The sequence below is a fragment of the Pinus tabuliformis genome, chromosome 4_2, assembly GCF_031772625.1.
Source record: "Pinus tabuliformis cultivar Carrire ecotype Pingquan chromosome 4_2, CPIR1, whole genome shotgun sequence".
NCBI classification, from domain to species: domain Eukaryota; kingdom Viridiplantae; phylum Streptophyta; class Pinopsida; order Pinales; family Pinaceae; genus Pinus; species Pinus tabuliformis.
This window is the reverse complement of record NC_142304.1, coordinates 608,824,854-608,841,692: the sequence shown is the minus strand read 5'-3', so window position 1 is coordinate 608,841,692 and position 16,839 is coordinate 608,824,854.

Sequence of the window (16,839 nt, the reverse complement as noted above, 5' to 3'; positions counted from 1 at the left end):
AGATCAACATGTGATGAATTAACTAAATCATAAGTTCACTGCATAAATGTTGGTTGCCTTAAAGACAGTTGTGTGTACACGCTAGTTCCCCTCTATGAAGTAGCATATATAAATCTAATTATGAAAAACAAAAATACTTGATCTGATAATACTGATTCACCCCCCCCCCCCCCCCAAGTATTATTTCCAACAATTGGTATCAGAGCAGGTCCTTCAGAAAAAGCTTGATCGCTTGAAGGAAGATCCATCAAGATGAATAATCACGAAAGCATGGGATCCATGAGATCACCAATCTTTGATGGGAGCAAATTTGTTTATTGGAAAATAAGAACCACAACATATCTACAATCTCCTGGAACAGATGCCTGGGAAATTGTGGAAGGAGGATATAAATTTCCAACAACAATTCCTGCAGACACGGCAGGTAAAAAGCAATATGAAACCAATGCCAAAGCTGTCAATACTTTAATGGGAAGTTTGTCAAAATCAGAATTTTTCAAAGTCATGCAGCTCAAATCATCCACAGAGATATGGGACAAAATTGTTCAGAGCTATGAAGGAGACTCTCAGGTAAAACGTGCTAAGCTTCGAACTCTCAAAATTCAGTTTGAAACTCTTAAGATGAGTAGTGATGAGAGTATAGCTAGTTACTTCTTACGTATAGAAGAGGTTGTTAATTGTATGAAGAATATGGGTGAAGAAATAAAGGAAGTTACCTTAATTGAGAAAGTTTTGAGATCCTTGATTGCTAAATTTGAATCAAAAGTGTATGCCATAGAAGAAAAATAAGATCTGCAAAATATCACTATGACACAACTTCACGGAATCCTATCTTCTTTTGATATGAGAAAAGGAGGTCCATCATATATGAGAGAAGCCACATTTAAAGCTTCAGCAAAAGGAAAAGAAAAGGAAGAACACAATGAATCAAGACATATTTCAGAAGAAGAAGATGAGGTAAATTTTGTCAAGAAGCTTTAACAGGGTTCTAGAAGGTTCAGAGGTAAGCTACCTTTCAAATGCTTTGCTTGTGGTAGAGTCAGTCATTATGCTGCCAGATGTCCTCATAAAGATAAATATGAAAAAGGAAAGGAGTATGCAAAAGGGAATAGGAAACAAGTTGTGAACAAAAGGAGTTACTATACTCATGAAGATAGTGATGGTTTATCTAATAGTGATGAAGATGAAACTGGTAAGGATTACAAACTTCTCATGGCTTATGATAGTGTTGATTTTTGGGATAGTTTAGAAGAGGATAGCGATGGTTTATCTAATAGTGATGATTATAGACTTCTCATGGCTTATGAAAATGATGATTTTTGGGATGCGTTAGAAGAGGAAAACTTTCATGAAGAAATTTCTAAACTCAAAATTTGTTTAGAAGAGAAGAATATGATCATAGATACCTTGACATATCAACTTGCTGAAAAAGAAAAACACAATGAAAAACTAGAATGTGAAATTATGGGTCTAAGAAAACATCTTGAGAAAACAAAATCTCTCAATCTTGGATTTTCTAAAGGATGAGAAAATTTAAATGAAATTATCAAATTTCAGCATTCTCCTCTGATAAAGACAGATCTTGGATATACTGAAGAAGCATCTCTATCGCAGAAGCCGTCAACCTCCACCAAAAGCTATCTTGATGCAGCAAATACCAGTGAACAGTATGACAATTGTCAGCAAAGGCATAAATTTGATCACTAGGTAAGTCATACTCAATTTTCTCCAAGGATGATTATCAATAGAAGCCACAACCAACCTTGGGAAAATCATACTCAATTTTCTCCAAAGATGAATATCAATAGAAACTATAATCAACTGGTAAATAGATTCGATAGTCGAAGAAACTTCTTTAATGGGAAATGTTTTTCATGTCATAATTTTGGGCACAAAGCTGCTCAATGTGTTGCTTACAAAACCATCCCTACTGGAGAAGCACGAAATCAAAGGAATGTAACATGGATCAAGAGAAGTTCCTATAATAACTTTTATCCTCTTGAAAATGAAATAGAATGCTCAATTTGTAACAACTTTGGTCATGAAAAATTTGAATGCAGGAGAAAATTTTGGCAAACTCAAAAGGAGAAAACGCCATTAAATCCCAAGATATGGAGAAGGAAAGAATCGCAAACGAAAAGATGCGGTATAGCCTTGTATGCAAAAGGACAAGAAAATCAGTGGTACATCGAGAGTGGATGCTCCAAACATATGACATTTGACAAAGAGAAACTTCACTCTTATAATGCCTTAGAAAAGGAAAAGAATGTCTCATTTGGAAATGACACTCCAGCTGTCATAAAAGGTAAAGCTTCTGCTTTCTTAAAAGAAAAGGTTAAAGCTAGAAATGTTATGTATGTAGATGGTTTAAAGCATAACCTGTTGAGTGTCAATCAAATGTGTGATCAAGGAAATGAAGTGGTGTTTCGATCAAACAGATGTGTTGTTTGTGAGCTTCATACAGGAGAGACCGTGATCAAAGGTACAAGAACTCCAAACAACTTATACATACTAAAAGGAAGACAACAACAGTGTTATCTAAGAAAAATGATGAAAACTGACTATGGCATAGAAGATTGGGACATCTAAGCTTTTCTCAAATAAGAAAAGCATGCAGACTCGAGGTTGTTTGTGATCGTCCAGATACCAGCATCCCAGAAAATACAATATGTAAACCAAGTCAAGTTGGTAAGCAAACCAGAGTTCACTTCATGGAAAAATAAGGGTCAGCTAGTAAGCCCCCTGAACTTACCCATACTAATTTATGTGGACCAATAAGGAAAAATTCACCTTGTGGAGAAGAATAATTTATTTTGTCCATTGATGATTTTTCCAGAATGTGTTGGATAGGTATTCTAAAGCATAAAGATGAAGCATTTGAAAAGTTCCAAGCCTTCAAATATTTGGTTAAAAATGAATCAGATCGAAAAATCAAATGCATCATATCTGATCGAGGAGAGAAATTTATATCAAATGAATTCTTTGACTTTTGTGAACAACATGGAATAAAAATGGAATTCTCCACTGCAAGAACGCCTCAGCAAAATGGTGTATTAGAAAGGATGAACATAACAGTTCAAAAAATGGCTCGAGCCATGCTAGATGAATCTGGAACTCCTGAAACCTTCCGGAGTGAAGCTGCATTCGTTGTTGTGACTATTCTCAACAAAGCAAATATTCGAGTAAATAGCACTCAAACTCCACATGAACTTGGGTGTGAGCAGATGAAGGGATTCTTCTTGGCTATTCTTCCAGAAGTAAAGGATATGAATGTTATAATAAAATAGTCGGGAAAAATGTTGAAAGCATTGATGTTGTAGTTGATGAAGCATGCAGAAATCCAAAACAGATAAAATCAACAGAAGATTATGACAATGAGGAAGATGGGGATTAATTTCCCACATCAAATCAAAATTATATTGAAGAGGAAACCAATGAAGCACCAGAAGAAGATATAATGGTAGAAGAAAAGGCTTTGTCCAAGTATGTTCAGAAAAATCATCCAGAAACTAAAATTTTAGGAGAAAGGGAGGTTGGTGTACAGACAAGAAGATCTATTACAAGGACCTCAAGCTATATAGCATTATTGTCCTCCACCGAACCTCAAAATGTAAATGAAGCATGCAAATATGAATGTTGGGTCAAGGCCATGGATCAAGAACTTGAGCAAATTGAAAAGAATGACACTTGGGAATTAGTTCCTAGACCTCATGATAAAAATATTACAGGAACTAAATGGATAATGAAGAACAAGCTGAATGAAAATGGAGAAGTCACTGGAAACAAGGCCAGACTTGCTTTTAAAGGGTATGCTCAATAAGAAGGTATAGATTTTGAAGAAACTTTTGCACCTGTTGCCAGACTTGAAGCCATAAGAATGTTTCTTGATATTTCCAGTTTTCGGAAATTCAAAGTATATCAAATGGATGTAAAATCAACCTTCCTTAATGGAGATTTCGAAAAAGAAGTTTATATTGAACAACCAGAAGGATTAATTCTTGGAAATGACACAAAACTTGTATGCAGACTCAAAAAGGCTCTCTATGGTGTGAAATAGGCTCCAAGGGCTTGGTATTACCGCCTTGACAAATATCTACACCAACAAGGTTTTACAGAAGGTTCTGCGGATAGCAATTTATATACAAAAATTGAAAATGATAAATTGATAATTATTATTATTTATGTTGATGATATCATTTTTGGTAGCAATGAAGATTCCATGACTCAGAATTTTTCTTCAATAATGCAGCAAGAATTTGAGATGTCCTTGCTTGGTGAACTTACCTATTTTCTTGGTCTACAAGTTCAGCAAACTAAAGATAGATGCAGTCTCAGCTCAGATGATGAATCAACAATAGTACATCAACCAACTTACAGATCCATGATTGGTAGTGTCCTTTATCTAACAGGTACCCGACCTGACATCATGCATGCAGTGGGAATAGTTGGAAGATTCCAAGAAAATCCAAAGGAATAACACCTTCAGGCAGTCAAAAGAATTTTCAAATATCTTCAACAAACTCAAGACTTTGGACTATGGTATCCTAGAGATGAAGATCTTACTCTTCGTGCATATACAGATGCAGATTCGGCATGAAGTCTTGATGATAGAAAAAGCACTAGCGGTGGTGCATTCTATATGGGTTCCAAGTTAGTGTCTTGGTTCAGCAAGAAACAAAGTTCAATTTCTTTATCTACAACCGATGAAGAATATGTGGTTGCTGCATCTTGTTGCACACAACTACCTTGGATGATGCAAAAATTTGCAAGACATTAAGATCACATGTACTCCAATCATCTCCATTCTATGTGATAATACAAGTGCCATCAGTATTTCAAAGAATCCAGTCATGCACTCCAAGACCAAACACATACCCATCAAGTACCATTTTCTACGAGAATAAGTGCTTGAACAAAAGGTCAAATTGGAGTATGTCCCCACCAAAGAACAGGTTGTTGATATATTCAATAAACCACTGCCGAGAGAAAATTTTGAAATATCTCAGACAAAATCTGGGAGTTGTTGCTGCATCATTCTGCTGTTAAATCCAGTTTTTTAGAGGAAGTTTACTACACGTTGGTTTCATGAAGTATATGCGTGGGTAGATGCGAGTTCACTTGGCTGAAAGGGCGTATATGTTTTTCTAACAAAAAAACAGTGGTAGCACAGGTTCACGGGGAGCGTTCACATTCCACATTGTTGGCATTATGGTTGCTGAACTCAACAATTTCTTAGTTGCATCAGTCATTAGTGTGATATAACTTCTTCTGTCATGGTCTATATTTCAATGAGTTCTATTGGTCATATGATGTAATTTATTTCCCCAATATCTTTGGGACGGATGATGTAATAATTGCTGTATTTTTGTCATGTATAAACTTTGGTATATCCCCACTTGGTTGGGCAGATGAGTCAAATATGGTGTATCTCCACTTGGCTGGGTGATTGATATATGTATGAGTTCATGGTCATAGGGAGGTCATACTCGCTTTATTGAGTTATAGTGTCATGTTATTATATTGAATTATCTCTCTGCAGACTCAACATGTACTCAGGGGAAGTATGGATAGCATCATGCAAAGGAAGAGAGTAGAGTGGTCAACACTTTTCCCTTGATGTCAAAGGGGGAGAGTATTTTGGTATTTTGGTGATGTATTGTATCTCTAAGAGTGTTTACAGCTTGCAGTAGTCAACACTATCATGGTTTCCATCAATTCCAAAGGGGGATATTGATGGCATTATGATACAAGTATTGTCCTTGATGGAAACTCTACAGGTCAACTCACATTCGATAAGAGGATAACGGAAATATTCAGAGGCAATAGGGAAGTGGTATAAAGGATCGGGAAGATGGAACTAACGTCTATTGATCAGAATAAAGAAGTTGAAGGAAGAAGATGATGTAAGAGAAGTTTAAGAGATACACATAGGTTCACTTAGTCCAAGTAATTTATACACGCAGAACAGAAATAGCGTATAACGTACACATGCACTCCCACAGAAGGAAAAGTGCGTACATGTTGAAAACCATGGTTTTGGTCTGAGGTATTTTGTCCAAGGTATCTTTGGACCATAATATTGACCCTAGGTATTTAGTCCGATGTATTCGGCCTGTGGTATTTGATCCAAGGTATTGGTCCTAAGTGGATTCGATGCATGGTATTGAGAAAGGCAAAAAACTATATAAAGAAGAGAGGATCATAAGGTAAGATGTGCAAGTGAACAAGATTCGAAGCAATACTTCTATATGAAGTATATTTTATGTTCCAGGGTTATGTTTGGGACTAGATCTTAAATATTTATGTGCACCTTGAGTTCAATATTGGATCAGGATCATGAGACCTGAAATGACTTATTATAGAATGATCGGATATTTGTTGAGGCTAGATCTGATGTTTTACATCTATTTTATTCATTATCTATCATAATTTGGTTTTGTCTGAAGTCTGGAATTGCACCAAAGTTCTGAGTCAATATTTGCATATCTGTACGTAGGTTTGTCTTAGCAAAAGAGCGTATAAACCTAGGTTCTGTTCTTTCAAGTAGCGTATACAAAAGAAAGGCTTGATGTTCAGAGATGACTGATCTATCATATCAGTATTGTTGTTGCTATTTTGTTGTTGTTTGTCAATGAAGTCTTCTTAGATCTGAATGTAAATCTGAATGCATAAGGAGGTTGATATTTGATTGATTGTGTAAGTGAGAAGAAGCGTTTTCTGTTGCTACCTGTGTAAATTTCAATAAGTTGACAGTAGATGTTTAGTACACTGGTGGTTGGTACAGTTTTTGATTGATAGATTTTATGATTCAAAATATTTAGAGGTATTTGCAGGTTGGGCTAAAGTAAGTAGCATATACACGCAGGTTTTCTTCATTGAAGTAGCGTATATAGTCTGACACATGAATTCTTGAGGTTTCAATTGGTTCTAAATGTTGATACAGGTTTTTGGGTTCATCATAGTGTTCTGATGACAATGATCTGATTGTTTGATGTTAACTGCATGTTGTTTGATGAAGTTTGAGTTTCTAAATTTCTGATGGGTTATTGATGAGTCAAGGTCTTCATATGTCTTGATATGTGCCAGGAGCATCCAATCTAAAAATTCATGAAACGTGATCCCTCATGGAAGAGTTGAATTTTATGTAGGCTGGCACCTACGCACTAGTAAACATGTTGGCTAGTACAAGAGCTAAGGGGTTGTAACTCCCTTCTAGTAGAAGCTGGAGAATGAGAGAAGGTTGTAACCGTCTGCAAGTAGAAGCCTGCATAATGGTATGAGTCTACACCAGTACAAGACTGTAAACAAATTTTCTTATTATTAAAAGAAGATAGAGACGATAGCAACAGGTGGTTTTCACCCACATTGGGTTTCCACCTTAAATCTTGGTGTTCATGTGTGTTTCTTATGTGTAATGGTTTATTATGTTTATACTGCACGTCATTATTGTTTAATGATTGATGAAGTACTGATGCACTGATTAAAGATCAAAATATTATGAATTAACTGAATCATAAGTTTATTACATAAACATTGGTTGCCTTAAAGACAGTTGTGTGTACACGCTAGTTCGCCCCTCTGAAGTAGCATATATAAATCTGATTATGAAAAAGGAAAATTGCTTCATCTGATAATATTAATCCCCCCCCCCCCCCCCCCCCCCTCTATGTATTATTTCCAACAACCCCAATATCATAACTACTATTAATTTCAACTTAGTTGCAACCATTAAACCATTACTAGTTCCAAAGAGATGTGACACCAAACTGGAGTGATGTAAAACAACTCTCCATGCAAATTCTTGATGGATTTCTAATGACAATGTGATGGTACATGTTCACATCTTCATCTATGAGTGCTTTATGGGATGATGACCATGCACTCTCCCACCTGGCCTGTCTTAGTCATTCCATTAAGGGAAGATTCATATTTGTAAGTTTGACATTTCAAAACTCTATATTTAAATTTAGTTAATAAACATATAATAACCCAATACTTATAACAAACTCTTTTTCTAAGAATGTGAAAACTCACTCTTTATATATACTCTATGCTAGCATATTACATTAAAAAATAAAATAAAAATAATAACAAAACATGTCTAAAAAAATTCCCTTTACATCTATGTAGTTATATCTATTATGAGGATTATAACAAAATTAATATTAATAATTTTTATCGATAGAGATGTTAATTTAATATGTAATATAAATAGTATTATAAAGAATAAGAATATGTACATCTTAATTACAAATCTATTAAGTGTCTAAAGGGATCACATCTTTTGACATTTTCTCAACATTTTCACCCAAAGTGAGTTTGCATCTCGATAGATTTGATCCCTCTCAGCATTTGATAAAGCCAAGAAAGATCTATCTTAATTCCAAATCTATGAGTGTCAAGAGGGATCAACTCTCTCAAGGTGCAAATATTTTCTTAAGTTTTGCACTCAAAAAGAGGTTTACATCATTAGAAATTCAATCTTTCTCTATCCTTGATAGGTTTAGAATAAAGATAAATATTTTAATCAATACAATCTCCTTTTGTATTTTACAAATTTAGAATAACTTAAATTAATTTAATTTTACCTTACCCTACTTATATATTTTAAAAAAATAGAATATACCTTCAACCTAAATTAATATATATTTTTGTATTTTGGAGAATGAGAATGTACCTTCAACCTAAATTAATATAGATTTTAGTTTTTACGAATTTTATGTGATGAAAATCATGCAAACATCAAAATTAAATATTAATATAATCCAAAATATTTTTTAAGAGATCAACTTCTTCCAGATTAATCACAACATTTCAAACTCATCCTCATGACATAGATGGAGGACCTAATCTAACAAGAAATAAATAATGGGGAGATGCTTAGAAAAATCAAAGAAAAAAGAAAGTCAACATTAATTAGTCAAAAACTAATGTAAAAAAAAAATTGTATTTAAACATATAAAAATAATAAAAAACAACATAAGGAAAAATATAAGTATTTAAAAATATAAATATTTATAAATATGAATATATTACAAGTATATTATTAGAAGTTATTATTAAAAACAATGAGATCTTTTAATTTGTTATGAAAAGTCCCATAAATAAGGCTAAACTGAGGGGGCTAATGGTATTAAATTATATATTATGTATAAAAAACAAAAATAGAATTCAACTTTAATTAATCAAAAAGCTAATAAAACAATAAATTATTTAAATTAATAAAAATAATAAATATAATTTTTTTATAAATATAAATATAATAAATTATTAGAAACCATTATTAAAAACAAAACCATTTTTTAAATTGAATGAAAATAAGGTTATGAATAATCCTATAAATAAGGCTAAATCAGCTAAAATATAACTAAATTGGAAATAAAATGGTTTTAAATTAGACATTATGTATTAAAAATAGAAAGAAATAAAGTTTTTGAATTAAATAATTAATAAATAATTTTTTTCTAGATTCCCTTTTTTTCCCTATTTATTTATTTATTTTTCAATTTCCTTATATTATCATTTTTTCTTCATCTTTTATTGGAAAATTTCCTTCCTACTCTCTTTTTCACTCTTTATCTATCTACACACTCTCTCAATATATCTATTTATTTTTGCTTATAATAACTGCATAACTAAGAAGGGGAAGAAGCATCTGAGCTTCCAGTATGTTACACTTATTTTAGATACTTTTAAGATTAGAGGGTTTTTATTGTTGTGGAATGCATATATCCATTGCTATATGTAGTCTGCCAATATAAGGTTTGATAGATCAAATTTTCTAATGCAAACATTTGCTAGAAGGGTTTGCTATATCTAGTTCACATATATATGGGTTTTTAGAAGAGTTTTCAAGATCTAATTTGCATATCCATGGGTTTTCTAGATCTAGTTCAGTGATATAAGGGTTTACTAGATCTAATGCACTAATACAAATGATTTCTATATTCGTTGACATAGGGGCTTTAGATAAAGGATTTTTATTGTTCTGGAATTCATATATCCATAGCTAATACATGAGTTTTAGATAGAATATTTTTATTGTTCTGGAATGCATATATCCATAGCTAGATCTATTTCCCTAATACACAGGTTTTGATAATGCAGGTCTACCAACAATACTACATGGATTTTGATAAAAATATTTTATTTTCATGAGATTCATATATCCATAGCTATATCTACTACTCTGATGCATGGGTTTTGATAATGCAGGTCCAGCAACGATAAGAGCCCTGTAACTTTAGAAGAAGAAGAAGCATTAAGGGTTGAGTGCCAAGGTTTCTCGACTTAGTCCAGTTACTTCAGAGAATAGGGGATTTTTATTATTGTGAAGTGTATATTTCCATAGTAGTTATAGTTCCCTAATACATGTGTTTTAATAATAATAATGGCATTAGCCACATTGACTAATTAATTGACGCTTTTGCTACACTCTAAACATATATCCTCCTTTCCTCCAAATTCTTCCTTAACGAGAATGGCATGGCATTTACCTTGGTCGTTTTATTCACTCGATGACATTTTAAATCACAAGATATTTAGATTTATATTGATTTTTTTTTATATAATGAATTCATAACCCATTCACTAGATAATATGGAATCATGGCAGCTATATTGAATGGTTAGTGATTTTTTATTATAATTATCAGCATAGTATATGGTAATCCATATCATTTTGATTAATTATTAATTTATATTGAATTTTGATTTAATCTTAACCTTTTCGATCACATGATATTGATTAATATTGAAATTGTTGTTTCTCACTTTTAATGAATATTCTTAACCCATTCAATAGATAATATGGAATCATCACAACTATATTGAATGGTTAGATATCTGTTATTATAATTATCGCCATGATTCATGGTAATCCATATCGTTTTGACCTAAAAGCTAATAGAGGTGTTTTAATAATGCAGGTCCATCCAATCTGTTCACATATGAGAAAAATGGATTCACAAAAGAGGGGAATTGCATGCATAATTTTAATGTTATGCTATTGTATTTCCACTGTTCGAGATTGCATCATCAGAATTTACAAATGGCCTCTCCTATTGTGTAAGGATATGTGCATGTGGAGGCCTTTACAGATCCCACCCCATCCATATCTCTAGTATACGTTGTGTCCATTCCCCCAATATATGCCATGTGTCACATCTAATCCATTGGTTTATGGTCCTCTATTGGTTCTCCTCCAACTCCTATATTTCATGTTTCAGTACTAATGGCAGTAGAAGAAACAACCTCAGATCCTACGCCTGAGGCTTCACCACCACCATCAATAGTAGAAACATTTGTAGCAGCTATAGCCACTCTTTGCCACCAATTTCTACTTTAAAAATGCCAGGCATCAGGTGTAGACCATCTAAAGCATATGTAAACCTTTGAACTCTTCTCCATATCTTAGCTATTTTAAAAGACCTCTAATGTTATGTATATGGTACCTTCTAAACAAAATGGAAAACTTTGGATTTTTCTCCATATCTCATCTATTTTAAAAGGTCTCTAACCTTATGTATATGATACCAGCAACATTTGGTTATAAAATTGATGTATATGATACCACCAACATTTGGTTACAAAATTTATGAATATGATACTCCCACTTGTATGTTAAAGCTTTCATTTGTTGAATAATGGTATGATCAAGGCTCATAGCCTCAGTGCTCATTTGGGTGCTCGACTCACCACATATCACTGCATTATAAGATTAAATTTTATATGCCTTATGTATATTTTGAAAATTATCAACATTATTTTGATGGAGAATTATTACGTATGATGATATTATTATATTTGGATGGATGTTTTGAATTTACCTTGGAATAATGTCATTCAAGAAATATTTTGATCTGGTAATCACACATTTGAAGTTTAGTTGATTCGATTATATTATTAGTATTATCTTGCTACTTTATATATATTATGAAAGTTGTCAATGTTTTTTATTTAGAATTATTATGTATGATTACATTATTATTTTGGATGGATGTTGTGAATTTACCTTAGAATAATGATATTTGTGATAGGTGTTAATTTGGTAGTCATATATGTATATTGAAAATTGTCAATTATTTTTTGATGGAGAATTATTATATATGATGATGTTGTTATTTCTTGGATGAATTTTTTCAATTTCCTTCAAATTTATTTACAAAAATTATGTTATCAATTTGAATTGTGGTATCTTATTTAATGATATTTAAAAACTGTAATATATTTCACTACGTAATTGAAATTAGTAAAATGAACCCATAAAGGGGGTCATAAATGGAAAAATAAATTACACAATAGACAAGAAGCCAAATGTAGATGTAATTATGGACGAAAAAATGTAAGTATAATTCGATGCTAAACTATGCATTAAGACAAGATGCAAAGAAGGACAAAATAATGGCTTTAAACTAGAAGTAAAAAAAGTTGCAACACTAGACACAGAAGGGAACAAAACATGGCATAAAAAAGGATACCAGACCAGGTGCAAACAAAGATGCAAAAATGGACATGATACTAGATGAAAAAAACGAAAAACAACTAGACATAAAATTGAATGCAAAAGGGGATGCCAAGTTGGGTGCTAAAAAGAAACAAAAAAATATGCAAATTTAGATGCCAAATGAGGATGTAAACCCTTGGTGTAAAATTAGGATGCATAATTGGGTTTAAAAAGGGTGAAACCAAGGACAACATATTGGACGCCAAAAATTATGCATAACTAGATGGAAATTTAGACTCAAACCTAGGCATAAAATGAGATGCAAATGTGGACACAAAATAAGGAAGAAAAAAGATGAAAATTTGGATGCTGAAAAGGATACAAAATTAGACACCAAATACGATGCAAATTTGGATGCCCTAAATGGTTCAAAAATAGGTACAAAAATTGGAGCAAAACACGATGTAAAAATAAGTACAAAATTAGAAGCAAAAACTTGCGTAAGGCTAGATGCAAAAGATGGCACAAACTAGATGCAAAAAAGGCATTAAATTGCATGCAAAAGATGTTGTAAAACTTGATGCAAATGATAGGATAAAACTAGAAGAAAATAAAGTAACAAAGGGATGAAAAAAATAGATGAAAAAAATGGAGCAAAACTCGTCATAGAACAAGATGCAAATCCTAATGCAAAATGTGATGTAAAAAAGGATGAAAACTATCATGTAAAAAATGATGAAAAAATTGGCGCAAAAAAGGACCCTTTAAAAAATGTATAATAGAGTTAGGTTTAACGCGAGGCTACTCATTCTAATTGGAAAAAAATGCACAAAAAATTGGTGCTAAGTCTCGCTCAAATTGTTTATTTTGTTGTAGTGAAAGGAAAGACAACCTAGAAAAAGCATAAGAAATATCCAATATGGAGATTCAAAAGGGTATATAGTTATCCATATCTAGGGCCCTTAGTGTGTATGATGCCTTGAGAGAAGGAGATCGATGACCAACCTCTCTTTCAACGCAAGGCATTTGGGGGGCACCTAAAACAAGTTAGCCCTCAAAAGACTGTTGGTGCCTATAAAACCATGCATTGTAATGATACAAGAGACCATGTGAAATGATATTAGGGCTCACAATATTCTCTAGGGAATACTTTAAAATTATTCATTTTTCCATTTAGATTTGAAATATTTGTTAGAAGGGTTGGTCATAGGATTGTGACTAGTGTAAGTCCATATCCATGAGTCCATTTCCCTATTTCATTTTGGTCATAATGCTTCAAAAATATCTAGATTATCCTTTTTTGATTATATATATTCATGGGAACTATGTTGAATGTGTTCCATATTGGGAGGATTTCACTGCTACATGGGCCTTGGAAGATCAAAATACTATTATTGGAGGTGACCTTAACTTTACTGTTTCTTTCCAAGAAGTGTGGGGAACTAGTCCCCGATTAGATATTTAGCATTTTTCTTTGCATAATTCATGTTAAAGAATGACCTTATATATATTTAACCCAAAAAAACTTGTGCCCACTTAGATGAATGAGCGATATGGTGGAAATGAGGTATCCATGTGTCTAGACCATTTTTTAGTCTCATAAAATTTGATGAGTTTTAGTCTCACTTTCAAATCTACTGTGATCTCTGGTGGTATTTCTAATCATTAGCCTATTTTACTACAAATATTCCACATGGAAAGGGCCAAGGCGATTCCCTTTTGTTTCAAACCCACATGGATAGAGAAGGATGACTACCATGGTATGATCACTAGTCGATGGAAGAACTTGAGCCATTTAATATCTTTATCTATCATGGAATAGTTGGAGGACATCTGGCCTCAATCAACTATGCCTCAAAAGAATGTGAGAAGAATTATTATGTTAAGAAATAGGCTTCACTCTGTTGATGCCTCTAAAATCGTAGCACCAACATTTGGGATAACCACTCACTCCATACATTAGTACAACCCTTTTTCCATTTGGTATAGTGGATTCAACTAGACATTATGGGACCAATTTCCTAATAATGTATGGTTTAATGAATGAGTGTTTTAAATGTATAACAAAGATGATAGGTGATTTAATCTATAACTCTAAAATATACAAATATATCTATATAACCCGGGTAATCTCATAACAATGCGATTCTTGATGATTCCTAGCAGACAAATAATCATATAGATGATTTACTTATCCATAGAAAGATGCATTTAAATAATGATTACTTTGTTTAAGAAATTAAACAAAGTAATTATAAAAACATATCGCATGACATACTAATATTTATTGCTGACATATATCTTTAATATAACAATTCTAAATCATTCAGAAGTGACATAATATAGAGTTGCTTGAAGCATGTGAATACATCAACAATAGAAAATTAAATGGAATGCTAATTACATAAAGAACAAGACAAAAAGAACAGTGATAGAAATACTGAATGCATTTGAGTCTCGTTATGTAAGTAACATTCTGGTTTCACCTTCTTATTCCAGAAAATCCCAGAAAATACAAAAATGCAGGTCTTGAGAAAGCTCTTTCACAAAAATCTGAAAGCTTGATCCACTACTTATAAAAAATAAATTAAGAAGTGCAGAACTGCAACTTCTCAAGTCTAGCTTTTTTACAAATTGAGGACCCTTCCTAAAATAACATGAAAGGGTTTATATAATAAAACTAAAACAAACTATTTACAAAAATCGTTGAGAGTTGTTGGAACTACCAACATTAAAATCTAGGATTCGAATTGCAAAAATAGTATTGTGATTGCCTTTGAAAAGATTCATCGCATCTATTCCTTTTCCTGTATCCGCAACTGAAAAATTGAGAGCATGTCTTGGATTTTTGGAGGATGACTCATCGTGGATTGTAGTTGTCTTGTATATGTGGCATCTGAAAGCTCAAGCATCATGCGATCAACAACATCGGCAAGGCATTTGATGGTCATCTGTTGGTTGTGCGGCTTGATCAAAAAGGACCAATACGCATCCCAAGTAAGGCTTTGTACTCTGTTGAGTTGTTCATCTTTGGTGGCCAAATCCTGCTTCCATTGATTTTCTAACACTTTCACCTTTGGAATATTTCCTAAGGAACAATCTGAAATTAAATTGGCTCCATATAAATTATCATTAACCAGCTCAATCACATTATTCATTATAGCCCTGGCTTTGGAGGTAGTCCTTTTTGCCTTTATCAACTGTGTTTCCCATTCTAGAAACAATATTTCATTTTGCAACTCTTGAATTTTTGGTAGTTTAGCAGTTCTTCCCTCCTCTGTGCTTTGCCAGGAAAGGTAATTTGTGACCTTATCATCTGCATCCTCAAATTCTAATCTAGTATTAACTGCTTGATCGATCAGTGATGTAGTTGTGATGCATAATGGGTCAATAAGAGATATTTTATGGCAAAGTAGATTCAGCTATTGAGATAAGGCTTTATTTGCCTCTAGGGCTTCCTTCTTAAATTCCTCAACCTTGGGATAATCTCTGAACTATTCTATATAGAGTTGTTGTTGTGTGATTTTCTCCTCTTTAGCCTTAATTTCTTGTTGATGTGTCAATTGAAGTTGTTCAAGCTTTTGAGACAACTGTTGTTGTTTTTGGATGGCATGCTGGTCAATATTCTGTTTCTCTAGGTTTAATTATACTTCAAGCTAATCGTTCTTTTGTTTTTCTTCTGCCAACTGTTCTTCAAGCCGATTAATATTCTATTGTTCTACTGTTGTTTGTTCTTCAAGCTGATTATTCCTTTGATCCTTTTCTTTGATCAATTGGCTAACTTCAGTTTACTTATCAATTGTAGCAGTTGTGTATGCCCTAGCAAATTGAGATAACTTAGTCGAATCCTCGGAAGGAATGACCTCTAAATCCTTCAATAACATTCATAGATTCAGATTGAGGAGTTTTTGATGATGTCTGGTCTATTTTCCTCTTTTTTCTCTGCCTCTTGACTATAACCCTGTGTTTTGAGCTGTAAAATACATCCAAGGGTGGTATTTCTTCAATACTCAATGTGATTTCTCCTTAAGGATTTTCAAGGATTATTTCAATCTCTTTCTGAGCTATGTATTTACTGGGTGTTCCTTCAATCGCACTATCAAGAATGATGGGCCATTGTGTTGCGGGTGATGCTGATGTGATAATGTTTTGGGGGTCACTCTGGCTTTTGATTTGCTGATCAAATTGCTCCCATTCTTTAATCAATATGGGGTCAATATGAACATTTGTGCTAAGGGTTTCACTAGTCTTTCCACTTGTTTCCCCTTCCCCGGAAATATTTTCAATAGTATACTCCCCGTTGTGCTCTGCTTGCTGAACAATAGGAGTAGTATTCAATAAGTCTAGAGGTAATGTCAGTGACCTCTGTGTCTTGTATTCCATGAATTTTTCCAT